Source organism: Ranitomeya variabilis, chromosome 2 (genome assembly GCF_051348905.1).
Source record: "Ranitomeya variabilis isolate aRanVar5 chromosome 2, aRanVar5.hap1, whole genome shotgun sequence".
Taxonomy (NCBI): Eukaryota; Metazoa; Chordata; class Amphibia; order Anura; family Dendrobatidae; genus Ranitomeya; species Ranitomeya variabilis.
The window spans coordinates 999858894-999875374 of NC_135233.1; the positions used below are offsets into that span (position 1 = coordinate 999858894).

The 16481-nt window shown below is 41.4% G+C and overlaps 1 protein-coding gene and 1 long non-coding RNA gene across 4 annotated transcripts in view; one reads left to right on the top strand and one right to left on the bottom strand.

The window, feature by feature from the left end:
- LOC143808459 (uncharacterized) overlaps nucleotides 1-4717 on the bottom strand; it is a 34672-nt gene extending 29955 nt beyond the window's left edge. The window contains exon 1 of the long non-coding RNA XR_013221957.1: nucleotides 4648-4717. This is a non-coding gene — a long non-coding RNA (uncharacterized LOC143808459). The remainder of the gene's footprint in view (nucleotides 1-4647) is intronic.
- Nucleotides 1-16481, top strand: part of SPHKAP (SPHK1 interactor, AKAP domain containing) — a 450379-nt gene that overhangs the window by 68485 nt on the left and 365413 nt on the right. The gene's annotated exons all lie outside the window — the stretch shown is intronic.

The following is a 16481-nucleotide window of genomic DNA, read 5'->3' on the forward strand; positions in this document are numbered from 1 at the left end:
CTCCTGCTCTGTGGCCTCCCCTCTAACACTCTCGCACCCCTCCAATCTATTCTAAACTCTGCTGCCCGACTAATCCACCTGTCCCCCCACTATTCCCCGGCCTCTCCCCTCTGTCAATCCCTTCACTGGCTCCCCCATTGCCCAGAGACTCCACTACAAAACCCTAACCATGACGTACAAAGCCATCCACAACCTGTCTCCTCCATACATCTGTGACCTCGTCTCCCGGGTTCTTACCTCACAAGATCTCCTTCTCTACTCCCCTCTTATCTCCTCTTCCCACAATCGTATACAAGATTTCTCTCGCCTATCACCCCTACTCTGGAACCCTCTACCACAACACATCAGACTCTCGCCTACCATCTAAACCTTCAAAAAGAGCCTGAAGACCCACCTCTTCTGACAAGCCTACAACCTGCAGTAACCACCGATCAACCAAACCGCTGCATGACCAGCTCTATCCTCACCTACTGTATTCTCACCCATCCCTTGTAGATTGTGAGCCTTCGTGGGCAGGGTCCTCTCTCCTCCTGTACCAGTTATGACTTGTATTGTTTAAGATTATTGTACTTGTTTTTATTATGTATACCCCTCCTCACATGTAAAGCGCCATGGAATAAATGGCGCTATAACAATAAATAATAATAATAATAGTGTTGATTGAGCAGTGAAATGCTCGAGTGCTCGGTCCTCGAATCAAGCACGTCGGACACTCAAACTCGGACTCCAGTAACGAGCATAATGGAAGTGAATGGCAACCATATTTTGCTTCTTCATTGTTTTCAGATTTTTTAATCACATGTTTCTATGATTATTGAGGTACAATTATCAGCATTTCATAAGATTTTAAACTTTCATTGACAATTCCATCAAGTTTATGGAAAGATTCAATATTCACAGTTTTGATCCTTGTTTTTCAAGACTTCTGCAATTCGCCCTGGCAGCTGGATATAAGCTTCTGAGCCAGATCCTGACTGATGGTAACCAATTTTTGACTAATCGGTGCTTGGAGTTTATCATAATTTTTGTGTTTTGGTCTGTGGAAGAAGTTAGTTCAACTTCGAAACAAGTAGAAAATAAATCGCTTGATCTTTTTATTACTGTTCCCCGGTCACTTGATATCTAAGAAAATAAATTGGTGGATCTTTTTATTACTGTTCCCCGATCACTTGATATCTACATAGGTAGCTCAGATGATCATCACCCTTCTGTTTTGGGTTTACACAATCGAAATAGGTGAGCAGTTCCACAATACATCCAATACCTTATTACTCCCTTGGATGAGACCCTATGGTGCATGTTGTCCCCCTTTTCCTCCCTTTTCCCCTCCATCGTGATGGAAAAATCATTGTCCATCACCAAATTGGGCCTGGATCGTTGGAAGAAGTTGCTTTTGGAGGATGTTTAGATAACATCTTAATTCATCATATTGTTCTTAGGCAAAATTGTGAGTAAGACCCTCTGCCTTGGATGAAAAACAACCCCGTGCATGAATGGTCTCGGGCTACTTTACTGTTGGCATGATGCAAAGCTCATGGTAGTGATCACTTTTTCTTCTCCAAACAATCATTCTATTCTTGATTAGCCTGTAAAATGTAAGGTCGCAAGAGTAAGATCCTCTCCTCTGTACTTGACTGTCACTATTAGTTTGTTCATTGTAATTTTGGTTTGTGTTTTGTATGTAATCCTTTCTCATCTACAATACCATGAAATCAATTGTGCTCTAAAAATAAATAATAATAATATAAAATAATGATAGTCATTGTTCCAGATGTCCCAAGCTGTATAAAGGAGGCTTCATCAGAGAAAATAACTTTATCCCAGGCTTCTGATATTTTTCCTTACTGTAAAGTTATTTTCTCTGATTTAAGCCCAGTTTTGTCACTTGGACCTAATACTGTATGCATTGATAAATTCTAAGTACAGATTACATTTAGGTGTAAATATTCTTGTGATTGAAAAGCCCTTTTAGCTGTGTCTCTTTATACAACCTCCTTTATACTGCTTTCCTGCCTTGTGAAATGTCCTTGCATGGCATTGTGTAGATGGCTTTACAGAAACTCCAGGGAATATTTTGTCACATGTAAGGTCAAGGAGAGTAGATATATTTTCCCTTTTATGTTTTATGAAATATAGATGTCTAACTGCTGAGAGCAATGGTCATGTCTTGTTCACTTCATATTTTTAGAATACTGAGAAAACCATAATGTGGCATCATTTCAGCAAAGTCGAAAATAGACAGAAGAGGGTTCCTGTGCAAGAACAGTACATGGGGCCTTTGCAGTCCAATATTGTAAGGGCAAAGTGACCAAGGAGGAGAGGGATTGAGTGTATTATTAGATGACTTGGCCTCTACAATCACCCAACATCAACACATTTGAGATGGTTTGACATGAGTTGGGCCACAGGCAAAGCAGCAAACAAGCACTCAGCAGCACCTCTGAGAATTCCTTAATGAGCCATTCCGAGAGACTACCTGATGAAGCTGATAATTGTGCCCATTGCAATTAGAATAAGGAAAACAAATGCAAACAGGTGTGTCCAAATTTTTGACCAGTACTGTGTATATATACAGTATATACATTCCTCAACATTGAAATTGCAGCATCAAGAAGGAATAGTTGTGGAAATATTAAAATTACAGGATGGATATACAGCTCTGGCAAAAATTAAGAGACCACCACATCAAAACCCTGCCATGGGCAGCCCAATCTCCAGACCTGAACCCCATTGAAAACCTCTGGAATGCAATCAAGAGGATGATGGAAAGTCACAAGCCATCAAACAAAGAAGAACTGCTTACATTTTTGTGCCAGGAGCAGTGTGGAAGACTGGTGGAAAGCATGCCAAGATGCATGAAAGCTGTGATTAAAAATCATGGTTATTCCACAAAATAATGATTTCTGAACTCTTCCTGTGTTAAAACATTAGTATTGTTGTTTGTAAATGATTATGAACTTGTTTTCTTTGCATTATTTGAGGTCTGAAAGCACTGGGTTGTTGTTTTTTTTTAATTTAACAATTTTTCTTTGTCAGAAAAAAAATACAAAATTTATTGTTTGGAAATTCGATATTTACTTCAAAATAAAAAGAAATATCAGACAAACTGAACATTTTGCAGTGGTCTCTTAATTTTTGCCAGAGCTGTATATGTTGAAAAAATGGAAACATAATTTTCAAAATATCTCACTTTATTAAGAATCAAGTATGAGCACCCCATGCAGAAATCCATGCACTAACATGCCTTTGCATGCTATCACTGAGGTTTTTAATGGTTGTCTGAGGATTGTTCTGCCACACCGAATGCTCTTAGGCTAGGTTCAGATTGCATTAGTGCAATCCGTTTAGCGCGAGCGCTAGCGGATTGCGCTAACGCAATGTCTTTTTCGGGGCCGCGTTCAGGGGTCGCGTTAACGTCCCCGCTCTCGCAGATCCCCGATCTGCGAGAGCGGGGAACGGACCTCTGGCGCACCGCAGACGCTGCAAGCAGCGTCCGAGGCGCGCTACAAAACACCGGCACATTGCTAGCGCGTGCCGAAAATGACACGCGCTAGCAATGCGCTCTAACATTGCCGGCAATGGGAGCGCTAACGGACGCGGTGCACGGCGTTAATTTCGCCGTGCAACGCTGTCCGTTAGCGCTATCCCATTAACGCAATGGGAACCTAGCCTTAGGCTTGCAAATCATCAATATCTGCTGCTAGTAGCTCCTTTGCAGTTGCCAATCAATATGGTCCTAGATGTGCTCAATGGGAGTCAAGTCTGGAGGCGCTGTAGGCCATTGTAGCATATTTAGGCCATGCTCACAGTAGCACAAGTAACACATGGCCTGGTGTTGTGTTAAAAAATGGCTCTTCTTGGGATAATTTCACATTTCATTGTGAAGGCCTCTTCATGATGTTGTTCATGTGGTTTCCAGTTATCATTGCATTCTAGATAAAAGTGAGACTTAGCTAGATAGAAAGGATAGAACTTCATGCAAGCCTCCATTGCCATCTTGTTCTGTACCATTAGTCTTTGAGAGGGGTGGTGTAAGGTACCAGTTGCTAAATCATTCGTATTCCTCCAGAATTTGTACTTGTTTACTTTATATTAATACAGCATTTAAGCATGTGGTATTGCTTCTTTGTTCATATTTTCATATCTTATATATACTGTCATATGTACTTACTGTATGCTCTGTCCTTAGGCTATTCAATATAAGATATATATGTATTTGCACATATGATCTATATTAACGCACATCACTTGGTGAATACATTTAGCACATTCTGCACCTACATTCACTGTCACAATATAAACCTTAGTTACTTATATATTTGATATATTTTACTCCCTTTTATGACATAAATTGTATCACAGTCATGCCTTTCACATTATGCTGGTTATTATTTGATATACTGTAATATTAGGTACTTAATACACCACACTGTTCTACACACTTGCTAACACATGCTTTACTTTAAGTGCACTATTTATATGGGGTGGTAATATATTTTATGAGCTTCTGTCCAGCTACCCCATATGGGGCATCTATTTTGTATGTTACCAATTGTATATTACATTTTGTCTAATATCATGCTATTTTTACCGTTATTGTACATATTTCAATGCTTTAGTCTGTATGATGGTCATATAAATTATTACCTATCTGTCGCATGCTCTATGTTTGAGTTGCTAGCTGGTGTGCGTACGACGCTTTCACTGCTGCTCGCTGTAGGGGCGACGCATTGCCTAGGCTACGTGTCCGGTCAGCTGACCAAGTCATGTGACCGGGTGACGTGCACTCTGAGCGCCGCCCTCTCCACAGAGTGGCAACATGGCGGAGACGCGCCGACTCAGCTGCTGGCACTCACGGGCACGCTTGATACTATATAATATGGCTCATCATAACACTTACCTATCTCCTGACGAAACTGCAGAGGCGGTGAAACACGCGTCGAGGTGAGGGTACAGACCATTCACCAGCTTAACCATGGTGACAGGTAATAAATCTTAGGATTAATGGATAATATACCACCTTGATGTTGTGTGCTAGTTTAGAGTGACCTCCAGGTCACTGCAGTTATACTTATTTCTGCACACACAGTTATCACCATGTGGCATCTCATCCATATATGAACACCTTTGTCAGTAACAATATTTTCACACATGTATTGGCTACTAATTGGATTCATAGGATTTTCGTGATTTCTAATTACCTTATACTGACATTTCTGTTCATATTGCTATTTAAGCAACTATTTTTCTAAGTTGTAATGGTCTGTTTTCTGGTTATTTCTCTATTGTTATGTTCCATGTATAACAGACAGTGTACTATTCGTGTCATTTTTCTATTAAAATCTTTTAGGAATATTTAATAAAATTGTTATATTTTACTATAATTGATTATGTTGCTCCTTCTGCGTCGCTGTAAGTATGTGATATGTAGGTTTGAAGGGATCACACACTTTGTATGAGGAATATTATTGGTTTCATACCAGTGGCTGGATGTCTGGCTCATAGTCCAATGCCATGCAAATGCCTACCAATGGTTTGCATAGACACTGTTTGACCCCTTAGACTTGTGTGAGGGGTTGACTCACTCAGTTGTTTGCAAAAGTAAACTCAGGAACGCCTCTGGAGGGAACGTCACAGTGGTCATACTCCCAGGATTATGGTGTGTGATGGTATAATGTACTATACGTTCCAGTACACTAACACAGCTCAGCATTACAATGATTTCCAGAGAGAAAGAGAGGAAGCGGGAGGCAGAGAGAGAGAAGTCAGCATGGCTATGCAAAACATTATTCACCATCTCACTAATGCTTCAGCATGGTGTCGGGCAAAAAGAAGGAAAAAAACAAAAACGGGAAAACAGCCATGTCTAGAAGGGTTATAATAGTCTGCTTTCTTTTTTAAAGAGTTTATATTAAGATTAAAAACAGTAATCAAAGAACAATGAACTTCAATTAGCTCAGCTGCTTGCTGATAAAGTAGAATTATCTAACACTAACTAGTTGAACTCTGTATATATCATAGACAGATTTATATCAGAAAAACATCTTTTAATGTGAATCAGATAAAAAATACAGGTCTGGGTGTTTTGAAATTCCTGTAAAGTAGTCTTCGAATCCTATTAATACAGTTGTAGGGAGCAGCTTTTTTACTTTCTGAGTCTCCATGGTGACTCTGTCCTCCAACATCTCCTGAGGCCCAGCACACAATGTCTATTGCTGGATGATAATTCCTTTAGCTGTCACTGCCTATGTAGTCAGTGCTGTCACCGGGGCGAAACTACATCCCTACAGCCAGACTTCATATGTCCGGTGGAGATGTCATTTTCTCACTTCTCCAGACAGTTCTTCAGTCCAAATTACAGTGCTGTTCATTTACCTGTCTCTGGAAATATTCCTGATTTCGCTGGGAGAAAATTATGAAGACAGATTTTTCTTATTACTTTTATTTCTTGTGTATACACAGCCATAGACATCAAGGTGAATAATGATAACTTTATACGTCTACTTTATAATTTCTTTATTTCATCTGTGATCTTTAGGGTAGGTTTCCAGATAGATAAAGATTTGTTTCAATTGCTGTAGATTGCATAGCAGTATCCAAAATGGGATCATATACAGTCAGAGACAGTGATGTAAGGGCCGTATGGGTCAAGTTGTAGTGCGGCGTCCCCAGGCACCAGTGAAATGGGGTCCTTTGAGTGTGTGGGTTATGGTTTGACTCAGGCATCCCTCACTCGGGCCATATACTGTATGATGGTATAGGAACACCCGGTTTATGCAGTAAATGAGGAAGATCTCGGTCAGTTTTGTTAAGGAAAACATTCTTTAATGTTTAAATTGGTATGTAGTATATATGCAGCGCCCCAGAGTCCTGGTCGTTGCAGTACTATGGCTCCGCCACTAAGGGGAGCTGTGGTACGTCTGATGGCACTGAAGGAGTTCATCTGACCAGGTATCACATACACCAATACATTTCACAGTCGGGCCACCAGGGGGAGCTAAGGGTTCTATTCACTAGGCCACTCCTCACATACTGGTAAAACTGGGGGTCAGGCAGGAAGTTAGGAAGAAAGCTGACTGGGTTGGAACCAGGCAACACCTTGTGGCAGGGGGTGTTGTGGGAGAAGATTCGGTAGGGTCCCTGTCAGGGGTGGGATCCTGACAGAGGCCTGGCTACTTGAGAGAACGTCAAGGGACCGTGCCTGCTCAGCATAGCGGCGGTGCCCAAGGAGGGATTAGAAGCGAGATATATTGTGCTGAGTGAGAAACGAGATCAAAGCAAGAAGGAGAATACCAGTAGGAGTCGTGCTGTAAGACCGAGGCAACATCCTACTGAGGCGCACAACCGGCAGCCGGAACGCCGAGGAAGTACAGTGCTCCAAGCCATACTTCAAACCAACGGCAGGACAGTCAGTTACAGGCGGGCTGTCTCACCTAAATCACCTACGAAGACATAGGGGGCAACCTGTGGAGAGGGGCGACTCTAGGGTCACGGAAGAGCTCCGAGCCTACCCGTCATACGGGTGCCGTCCTAACCGTAACATCAGGGAGGGACGGAGGATTAGCAGAACATCATCTAATCGAGTTGTGAGGGAACTTCAGAAACAGACACAACAGTTGTGGGGACTTTCCGTAAGCACAGCAGGGAAGGACCGCAACACATAGCGCTAGCAGGAAGGCACAGATTTCCAACTGCAAGGAGAACTCTGGAGGTGCCATCGGACCGGCCGGACTTGCGCAGCCTGATTAACCGTATTCTGGACTGAGGACCCAGAGATCTTCAGTAAAGAGGTAAAGAGACTGCAACCTGGTGTCCTCGTTATTTACTGCACCGCACCACCACCACTATCTACATCTATTACTGTACGCCCCTCAGCAGGGTCACGGACCGGGTCTAGCCACCGTGACAACCCCAGAGCAGAGACTCAGAGGCCCGGTACCGGGTACCCCTCGGCCCTGCAGCAGGGGGGGGCGCTACATATACAATAGGTGGCAGGAGCAAAACTTAATATTTACATCTTCATCTGTTTCACACAGAGGCACAAGCGTATCGATTATGAGTGTCGGCAAAGACTTTGGTAAATACTTTTCAGTTACACAGGATAAAAAACTTGAACTCTCCATCTCCATGCTATCTTCTTTCTGTCTTTCTATAGCCCACTTCTGCAGTAGTACCCGGGTCCTGACCTGATCAGCCTACACTTGTTCCTATGCTTCCAGGACCAGCTGACACTTTGCCTCTTCAGCTCCACTCCTTCCAGCTGCCTTGGGCCCACAACCTACAGCTCTATTTCTGGCTTAAGCCATACTCACTACATCTGGTTCCTCCTGTCAGGCTCACTGTGGCTTGACTCTCAAGGATCTTTTGGCCATATCTGGATAATTCTGTCACTTTTTCACCTGTACAGTTATTTTCATGGCTTGCTAACTCAGCAATTTTCCTTTAACACACACACACCCAAGTAATAATACCATAAGCATTTTAATGAAACATCACATATATCATATTCGCTACCATATTTTGTATTTCAATCATTATCAATCTGTAGGGTGTGCTTCTTCTTCTACCATACTGTTACAGTGACACCGAAGTTTGGTTCAAACATGACTTCTCATGTTCAATATTGTTGGTTTGGAAAATAAATGTAAAGCTTTAACATCCAGTCACAGAACACAAATTAACTCTTGTCCCGCAGAATACTCACTAGTCATCATATTCTCTGATTATAAACCCGTAGAAGAAATGGAAAGGCTGTGTTTTACCTCACACCAATAGCACCAACTGGGGACGAGCAGTACTCAGCAACTGCCTCTTCAATAAACACCATCTGTCCCTTCAGATTTCCTTCAACTGATGTGCACACACCTCACGCCTTTCTAAATTCGGTAATAAATCAGTCCAAGACTTAGACTGACTGAGGGCTATAGAGAAAACCATGGTCAGAGGGCAAGGAAATGTCCTCTACTCAAACCTGACATGCTTTCAATAAAAATACAAGCCTGAAAACAAGAGTTACTAAAGTCCTTAGCAAACTACACATAGCTAGGGATACCCAGTAGATATGAGCTGATCTTTTGAAATTCAAATTCGCTAGTTTCGCCAAATTTTCTCACCAAAATTGAATAAAAAATCTCAATGACACTATATAAAGCCTCTAATTCCTCTGAAAACATATGTTTAACCCTCTGAGGTCTCCTATGGGTGTACAGAACCATTTTTGAGCTCTAAAAGGTAGTCAGTCATTCCCAAAATGCATTTTGAATGGCCTATACAGTGTTTTAGGGAGCTTAGCCCCTATAACAACCATACTAGCCTTGTACCTGAAGCACGAACAGTGCCTGAGAAAAGAACTTTTAATTCATTTGAAAATGAGGAGACTTAGGGGCACCCTTGGCGTGGTCAAAAGTTTGGTGCACTCTTACTCCTCCTGATTTCTATAGCGGGACCCTTCTTCCACTTTTGATTGATAGTGCTCGCCTCCCAGAGTGAACACTGTCTGAATGCTTCTGGCATGCGTTCTCCTCCCTGTATCCTTTGTTCTGACGCCGCTTGCTACACTAATACACCAGGATGTACAGCAACTGGGGTAAAACACTTTGAAAAGTCAAAGTAGTTACTGAAACATTTTCTGAGTTTTGGTGTTTTCTTGCCAGTTTGTAGGAGCTCTGCCAAAATGAGCGAAGCTGGGTAGTATAGGATGTGGCTGTGCCCACCCATCAAGTTAAGCAAAAGTGCCAGTGTTTTTAAGCCAGAAATTATTTGGCAAGGCATACGGAGGCATGTGGAACAGAGAAGATGCTCCAAATTCATAAATTGGTGTGTGCCTCTTAATGCATTTGGCGCATTATCCTTCAGCTAGCCCTTTATTAAGAATGGCATAGACAAAGATAATTTTAATTAATTGGTCCCTTAGACTTTAATTTTGGTGAATGAACAAGCCATATAAATATGTAAGGTGTACAATTCCATGTAACATCCCTGATTTAGTAGATTATTTGCAGACATACCATACATTAATATTTGTACATCCATCAAATACTTCTTATCTCATTGGTAGAATGAGGAATGAATCTCAAATTAATAATTTTCCATGAGGTTTAATATAATGCTGATACTGATCTTACTCTGGTGTGAAATATTTATTTAGAATTAGAAATGCTATTATTGGATCAGACCTGCAGCACATCAGCCCATATAACAAGGGAATATGCTGCCAACATTATGCTTTATAAGGACAGGACAATTGTTCTGCTCAAATCAGTATCCATTGGCCCATGTAAACGGACCAGTAAATAAGCGCTGTTCATCTAGTATTTTTTTACCATAGGCTTCTATATGGAGCTTCAGAAATGACAATACAACAGATACTGTATATGTCCAAAATTTAACAAAATAAAATAAACAGCTTCAAAAATGCTGGTAAAAGTTTTAAAACAATGAAACAAGTGAATGAAGGAGAAACACCACTTAAAAATCTAGTCACTTGCCTTTGAACTATGCAAGAAGGAAAGGTTATCATTACAGTCATGTGAAACAAACTGTAATACAGAAAAAGCAAATGAGAAATATCTGTGAAATGTACATGCTGGGAAAATGGGGGCAAATTGTTCAGGCCAAAGGGTAAATAACCATGTAAGATGAAGAAGTAAGAGTCACTGTGCAGATAACAATACTAATGAAATCATATACCCAATCCTTGCCTCCATGTGGAAGCATTAGAGCAGGGGCGCACAACCTTTTTGAGTATGAGGACCATATTATTATCTATTTTTACTTTAAGGGGCTGCAATAAAACTTAAGCTAGTTTGTGTCATACTAACATGGCATTGGTTCTAAAGCGGTGGTTAAATAATAAAATTCACATGTAAGCCCATATTTAGAATTGGCCATTATTCCCTAACTGCTGCTGTTCAGATGTGTCACGATTAGTGTTGAGCATTCCGATACCGCAAGTATCGGGTATCGGCCGATATTTGCTGTATCGGAATTCCGATACCGAGATCCGATACTTTTGTGGTATCGGGTATCGGTATCGAAACAACATTAATGTGTAAAATAAAGAATTAAAATAAAAAATATTGCTATACTCACCTCTCCGACGCAGCCTGCACCTTACCGAGGGAACCGGCAGCGTTGTTTGCTTAAAATTCGCGCTTTAACCTCCTTACGTGAAGTCCCGGCTTGTGATTGGTCACGTCGCCCATGTGACCGCGACGCGACCAATCACAAGCCAGAACGTAATTTTAAAATCCTGAAGGACCTGAAATTACGTCACGGCTTGCTGTGATTGGTCGCGTCGCGGCCACATGGGCGGCGCGCGACCAATCACAAGCCGGGACTTCACGTAAGGAGGTTAAAGCGCGAATTTTAAGCAAACAACGCTGCCGGTTCCCTCGGTAAGGTGCAGGCTGCGTCGGAGAGGTGAGTATAGCAATATTTTTTATTTTAATTCTTTATTTTACACATTAATATGGTTCCCAGGGCCTGAAGGAGAGTTTCCTCTCCTTCAGACCCTGGGAACCATCAGAAATACCGTCCGATACAAGAGTCCCATTGACTTGTATTGGTATCGGGTATCGGTATCGGATTAGATCCGATACTTTGCCGGTATCGGCCGATACTTTCCGATACCGATACTTTCAAGTATCGGACGGTATCGCTCAACACTAGTCACGATTTCTCCGCTCAGTGAATGATTGCTATGCTGTTCTATGGAAACTGTCTTGCTGAGCTCTCTGTGTCTTGATTGACAGCTTGGTTGTCCAATACTGTGATGGGCTTGCTGGGCTGTTGGTGCTTTGATTGACAGTTATGCTGTCCTATCTGAGTCTGATCCGTGCAGGACTTTCTGCAGGTGTTCAGTGTTCTGGTAATCACATAGCTACTAAGCGGAGCTGTCTGCCCCTGATCCCTGCCAGACATAGTTTGTGCTTCTTGGTGAGTGTTAGCCTGATTCTATTGCTCTGAGTTCTGATCTTCTGCTGTCGGACACTTTGGACCGTATTCTGACTATCCATTTGTCTTGTCCTTCATCTTTTGATCTGCTATGTCTTGTTATTGACCCTGGACTGTGACCCGACTTACACCTTTGTCTTTTCCCTTGGTTATCTACGTACTCTCTTGGTATTGACCCTGCAAAGTCTGACTTTTCTGCCTCATGACCTGTCCGTGAGTAGTGACTAACATCACAAGATCCTATTCTATTTAGTGGCACGCTCATCACTCACATATCAGACACATGCAATGTCGGACTGGGGTGCCAACGGCCTACCAGCAACCAACTCTAAGGTCCCACTTTTCAACTACATGCAAATGTTACATTATTCTCAATCACAAATTTATATAACAATGAACCAGGTAGATTATTACATGAATAAGATGCCGCCTTTGTACATAGTGATTCAAGTATATTGTGCCAAGTAGTGCTCATACAAGAGGGTGGTGGCCCACTCTTGCACAGGGGCCCACCAGAGGATTCTCCTGTTCTCCTGTCGGCCAGGCCAAGCATGGACACATGCAGCATACACCGCTCTCATATCAGTACTGCTACATCATATGTAGGGTCCTCTTCTTTCCCAGCAGATGATGGCATTGTTATTCAGCCATCATCTACCTCTAACCTCTTAACATGTAACCTGTTAAATTCCACTGTCAGAGATTGTTCTAATTTTCTATCAGCCCCCCTGCGACACAGATGTGGTGCACTGATGGATTGCCCTGGCATCTGGGGGTCGGCTAGTGTTCCTATGAACACCAGTCTGTGGCTGCCACTCATAGGAGACCATGGTTTATGCTATATACAGCAATACTATGGTGTTACTATAGTATAATACAAGCTATCAGAAAGTACAGTAAAAAAAAAAGATGTTTTAGAAAATATACAAATTTTAATCACATTTTCCCCTTAATAAAATAAAGAACTAAAACATACATTCACCTGGTATCACTATGTCTGTAAAAACTCGATCTCTCAAAATACAAAATTCTTTAACCCGCCATACTATTGCCATAATGAGAAAAAAAAAATTAAAACATCAGCATGTCGATTTTTTATTTTTTTTTTTCGGCCATCACAACACCTGAAAAAAATGCAATAAGAGGCAATCAAAACATTGCTTCCACCACAAAATGGTATGAGTGAAAACATGAGCTCATCATGCAAAAACAAGCTCCCACTATTTGGCTATATCAACCAAAAAATGAAAACGTTATAGATCTCAGAAGACACAAGTAAAAAAAAAAAAAGGGCAAAAATTAAAAATGACCAAGTCAACTGGATAAAACGGGTCACTAAATGGAAGCCCATGGTCTTATGTGTGTCCGATTGGCGGTCATTTAAAGCACCATTCCAACATTTTTTTTTATTGTGCCACTGGAGTGGTGCTTTAAATGTAAGTCCCCTGCCCTGTCTCATACTCACCTGTCATCCCCTTCATACTTTTCCAGCATCACTCCAGCCCGTCTCCAGCAAAAAGTGACCTTCCGGTGCATCCAGTGTCTGCATGAGCTTGTTGAAGGTCACTTTTCAATACAAGTCTATGAGAGCCCTGTTCTGGCCTTGTTCTGGCTCTCATAGACTTGCACTGAGAGCTTATGATGTAGCTTCTGACTTCCGGCCAGTCAGAAGCTACTGTCACAAGATGGCGTTGCAGGACTGGAGTGGCGATCGTAAGAGGTGAAGACGCTGGAAGGTGAGTATATGACCAGGGGGCTTACATTTAAAGCGACACTCCACCTCTGAAAGAAAAAACACTTGAGTGGTACTTTAACAGCCGAGGTTGCCAGTGTAAATGAGCCCTTAGTCTTGATGTAACACCTGTCTTCTCTTGCAAGTTGGGCTTATACATCTGCCCTTATGAAGTATTAGGTCCATAGGATTGCCAAGCCCTGCCCCAATCCCCTTTGGAAGGTGGGATGGACTTTCACTAGCCCAACATGAAGAGGAATAGTATATGATGCTAGTAGAGGAGGAACATCCCTTATCCTGTATAGCAGGAGCTAAGTGCCGTCAGAAGCTCCTGTCACACAGAGTAGGGAGCTTCACCAAAATTTTGTGGCATTTGGCATTCTCACTCCAGTTTCGGCCAGCTAGGTCAAAATGGGCAAACTGTGGTGGGATAAGGGCTTAACAGGGGTATGACGCCACTGCTCATCTAGTTCATGATAAGCTGTGGCAGACTTAACGCTATAGATCTTACTCCAGTCCTTGAGAAAGATATGTGGCGAGGTGCAGATAGGAGCGCACTACTTGTCAGACGCTCCTGATTGATTAAGCAATGTCCACATCCTAATGCATCAGGAGTATCTGCCTCCAATTGGTCCTATTATCAAGACCTGAGTTGTTTACGCCCATCATGATGAATCGGCACCATAGTTTCATATGAGACGGAAGCTGAGGAAAACCTTCTTGAAGTTATTTACTCTGCAAAAAAAAAAAATAGTTTTCTCCATCTAAATTTTCAAATTCTGCTATGGGATCATATGTTGCTACATAATTCTTGTGCAGGGTTGCATTAAAGGGAAACTGTCAGCAGATTTTTACATACAGAATATAGTGGTCTAGCTATATAGGTACTTGTCTATCAATGCAAATTATATCCTTTTAGTTTTTTTAAGAGATCAGGTAATTAATGTGTCAGGTATGTGAAATCTAGGTAGAAATAACATGCAAATCAGGCTGGAAGTGCAGTTGGGGGCATGTCTATGCAAATGGGAGAAGTAGTTAAAGTGCACAGCCACACCAAAATTGACTTCCATCCTGATTTGCATTTGTCTCCTATGATAGATTTATCATGATTGTCACATTGAATGTCTTAAAAAAATAGTTTTATTGGAGAGCCATCTTCTATACAGCTAAACCAATACTTCCATATTGAAAAATATACTGTCTGTTTTCCTTTATATCCTTTAAATGCATTGGCTTAGTACTACAGCTATCTTATGTTATGGCTGTAAATTTTTCCCATTGACTGGCCAATCATAAGACATGCCAGATCATTACATTTCCCATTTTCCATGGTGCCAACTGTTGTCATAAACTGCCATCTAGCCAGTGCCAATGACAAAATGTCAGCATTTCTCTAACACTTCCTAGCATAAATACTTAAGCATGTCAGTGTTTAATAATCATTGCAAATATGCAGTGCTGTGCAAAAGTTTTAGGCAGGTGTGGGAAAAAAAAGCTGCAAAATAAGAATACTTTAAGAAATAGAAGTGTTAATAGTTTATTTCTAACAATTAACAAAATGCAGAAAAGCATGAACAAAAGAGAAGTCACCTTTTGCTTTCAAAACAGCATCAATCCTTCTAGGTACTCCTGCACAAAGTTTTTGAAGGTACTCCAGAGGGAGGTTATTCCAAACATCTTCTTGGAGAACTAACAATTGATTTTGTGTGGATGTAGACTTGCACAAATCCTTCTGTCTCTTCATGTAATCCCAGATAGATGTTGAGATCAGGGCCCCATAAGGACCATATTATCACTTCTAGGACTTCTTCCTCTTTCCTATTTTGAACATAGTAATTACATTGGCTGTATGTTTGGGGTCGTTATCTTGCTGCAGAATACATTTTTAGCCAATCAAGTGCTTTCCATTATTGCATGATGGAGAAGTAACTGCCTACATTTCTAAGCGTTGAGGTCACCATGAATCCTGACCATCCCCAATTCTATTTGCTGAAATGCAGCCCCAGACTTCACAGGAATCTCCTCCATGTTTAACTGTTGTCTGCAGACGCTCATATTGTACTGCTCTCCAGCACTTCAGGGAACAAACTGCTTTCTGTTGCAGTCAAATATTTCAAATTCTGACTCATCAATCTAGATCACCTACTGCCATTTGTCTGCACTCCATTTTCTATGTGTCCATGCATAGTTGAATCATGTGGCCTTGTTTCCATTTCAAATGTATTGCGTTTTGACAACAATTTTTTCATGAAGATCACTTCGGACCAGATATCTCCTAACAGTAGATGGTTGTAGCTGGGTCCTACTGGTTGCTATCAATTCTGAGCTGATGGCACTGCCGGACATCTTCCAATTTCAAAAGTAAAACACGTAATGTCTCTTTCATGTGTTGCACTAAGTTTCATTGGCCAACCACTGTGTTTACAGTCCTCAATGTTGCCCATAGCTTGTTTTTTCTTCAAAAGATCTTGAACAACACATCTTGAATCTTCTATCTTTATTGAAATCATTGACTGGGAGAGACCTTGCTGATACAGTATAACTACCTTGTATCATGTTGTTGTGCGCAGTCATGCTATAGTGTATAACCCGTGACATGACCTGTGACTTGAAACTGTCTTCCACCAGGGCACCTTTGTACAAGAGTTTGGCTGTTCCTCATCCAGTTTTAAGTCTTCTACACAACTATTCCTGTTTTAGTTATTATTGTTCCAACCTACATGTGAAAATGATAATCAACATCATTATCATTTATTTTGTATAATTGATTATTCATACACCTGATTATACTTAT